Genomic DNA, 2,988 nt, shown 5'->3' with positions numbered 1-2,988 from the left:
TAGGTGTTATTTCTTCTTTGAAGGTTTGGTAGAATTCCCCAGGGAATCTGTCAGGTCCTGGGCTCTTGTTTTTTTGGGAGGTTTTTGATCACTGCTTCAATCTCGTTACTAGATATTGGTCTATTCAGGTTGTCAATTTCTTCCTGGTTCAATTTTGGGAGTTTATAGTTTTCCAGAAATGCATCCATTTCATCTAGGTTGCTAAGCTTATTGGCATATAACTGTTGATAATAACTTCTGATGATTGTTTCTACTTCCTTGGTGTTCGTTGTGATCTCTCCCTTTTCATTCATAATTTTATTAATTTGGACTTTCTCTCTTTTTCTTTTGGATTAGTGTGGCCAATGGCTTATCTACCTTATTGATTCTTTCAAAAAATCAGCTTCTACTTTCGTTGATATATTCTACTGTATCTCTGGTTTCTACCTCATTGATCTCAGCTCTAATCTTGATTATTTCCCTTCTTATGTGTGGAGTTGGTTTGATTTGTTGTTGATTCTCCAGTTCTTTAAGGTGTAGAAACAGCTGCTGTGTTCTGGATTTTTCAATTTTTTTGAGGGAGGCTTGGATGGCTATGCATTTCCCCCTTAGGACCGCCTTTGCTGTATCCCATAGGTTTTGGACCAAAGTGTTTTCATTCTCATTGGTTTCCATGAATTGTTTCAGTTCTTCTTTGATCTCCTGGTTGATCCAAGCATTCTTAAGCAAGGTGGCCTTTAGCTTCCAGGTTTTTGAGTTCTTTCTGAACTTTTCCTTGTGATTGAGCTCCAGTTTCAAAGCATTGTGATATGAGACTGTGCAGGGAATAATCTCAGTTTTTGTATTGGTTTAGTCCTGATTTGTGACCCATATGTGGTCTATTTTTTAGAAGGTTCCGTGTGCACTTGAGAAGAATGAGTACTCTGTTGTTTTAGGGTGGAATGTTCTGTATATATCTATGAGGTCCATCTGGTCCAATGTGTCATTCAATGATCTTGTTTCTTTATTGATTTTCTGCTTCAATGATCTATTTCTGAGAGAGGCATGTTAAAATCTCCTACTATTAATGCATTCATATCAATATGACTCTTTATCTTGATTAACACTTTTCTTCTGTAATTGGCTGCTCCCATATTGGGGGCATAGATATTTACAATTGCTAGATCATCTTGGTGGATAGTCCCTTTAAGAATGATGTAGTGTCCTTCTATATCTCTGACTACAGTCTTTAGTTTAAAATCTAATTTATCTGATACAAGAATCGCTACCCCAGCCTCTTTTGAGGCCCATTGGCATGAAAGATGCTTCTCCGTCCCTTCACTTTCAGTCTGGGTGTATCTTTAGATTCAAAATGGGTCTCTTGTAGACAACGTATGGATGGGTCCTGTCGTTTTATCCAATCTGCAACCCTGTGCCATTTTATGGGCACATTTAGGTCATTCACATTGAGAACGATTATTGATAGATACGTTTTTATTGACATTGAGTTACCTTTGAAGTCTTTCTTTCTGTAGATTGTCTTTATATTTCTGTTCATTATTATTCTTAGGATTTTTCCTCTTTTATAGAACCCACCTTAACGTTTCCTGCAGTGTTGGCTTGGTGGTTGCATAGTCTCTTAAGCCTTGCCAGTCTTGGAAACTCTTTATCTCTCCATCCATTCTGAATGTCAGTCTTGCTGGATAAAGTATTCTTAGCTGCATGTTCTTCTCATTTAGTGCCCTGAATATATCTTGCCAGCCCTTTCTGGCTTGCCAGGTCTCTGTGGACAGGTGTGACGTTATTCTGATGGGCTTTCCTCTGTAAGTATACAGTGGAAAAAAGACAGTCTCTTCAATAAATGGTGCTGGGAAAACTGGACAGCTATAAGTAGCAGAATAAAACTCGACCATTCTCTTACACTGTACACAAAGATAAACTCAAAATGGATAAAAGACCTCAATGTGAGACAGGAATCCATCAGAATCCTAGAGGAGAATATAGGCAGTAACCTCTTTGATATCAGTCACAGCAAGACATATCTTTCAATATATGTCTCCAAAGGCAAAGGAAACAAAAGCTAAAATAAACTTTTGGGACTTCATCAAAATCAAAAGCTGCTGCACAGCAAAAGAAACAGTCAACAAAACAAAGAGGCAACCCTTGGAATGGGAGAAGATATTTGCAAATGACAGTACAGACAAAAGGTTGATATCCAGGGTCTATAAAGAACTCCTCAAACTCAACACGCAAAAAACAGACAACCATATCAAAAACTGGGCAGAAGATATGAACAGACACTTCTCCAATGAAGACATACAAATGGCTATCAGACACATGAAAAAATGTTCATCATCACTAGCCATCAGGGAGATTCAAATTAAAACCACATTGAGATACCACCTTACACCAGTTAGAATGGCCAAAATTAGCAAGACAGGAAACAACATGTGTTGGAGAGGATGTGGAGAAAGGGGAACCCTCTTACACTGTTGGTGGGAATGCAAGTTGGTGCAGCCACTTTGGAGAACAGTGTAGAGATTCCTCAAGAAATGAAAAATAGAGATTCCCTATGACCCTGCAATTGCACTACTGGGTATTTACCCCAAAGATACAGATGTAGTGAAAAGAAGGGCCATCTGTACCCCAATGTTTATAGCAGCAATGGCCACGGTCGCCAAACTGTGGAAAGAACCAAGATGGCCTTCAGTGGATGAATGGATAAGGAAGATGTGGCCCATGTACACTATGGAGTATGATGCCTCCATCAGAAAGGACGAATACCCAACTTCTGTAGCAACATGGACGGGAGTGGAAGAGATTATGCTGAGTGAAATAAGTCAAGCAGAGAGAGTCACTTATCATATGGTTTCACTTATTTGTGGAGCATAACAAATAGCATGGAGGACAAGGGGTGTTAGAGAGGAGAAGGGAGTTGGGGGAAATTGGAAGGGGAGGTGAACCATGAGAGACTATGGACTCAGAAAAACAATCTGAGGATTTTGAAGGGGTGGGGGGTGGGAGGTTGGG

This window comes from Mustela nigripes, chromosome 7, assembly GCF_022355385.1.
Source record: "Mustela nigripes isolate SB6536 chromosome 7, MUSNIG.SB6536, whole genome shotgun sequence".
In the NCBI taxonomy this organism is placed as follows: Eukaryota; Metazoa; Chordata; class Mammalia; order Carnivora; family Mustelidae; genus Mustela; species Mustela nigripes.
Note: the sequence above shows the minus strand (reverse complement) of the source record.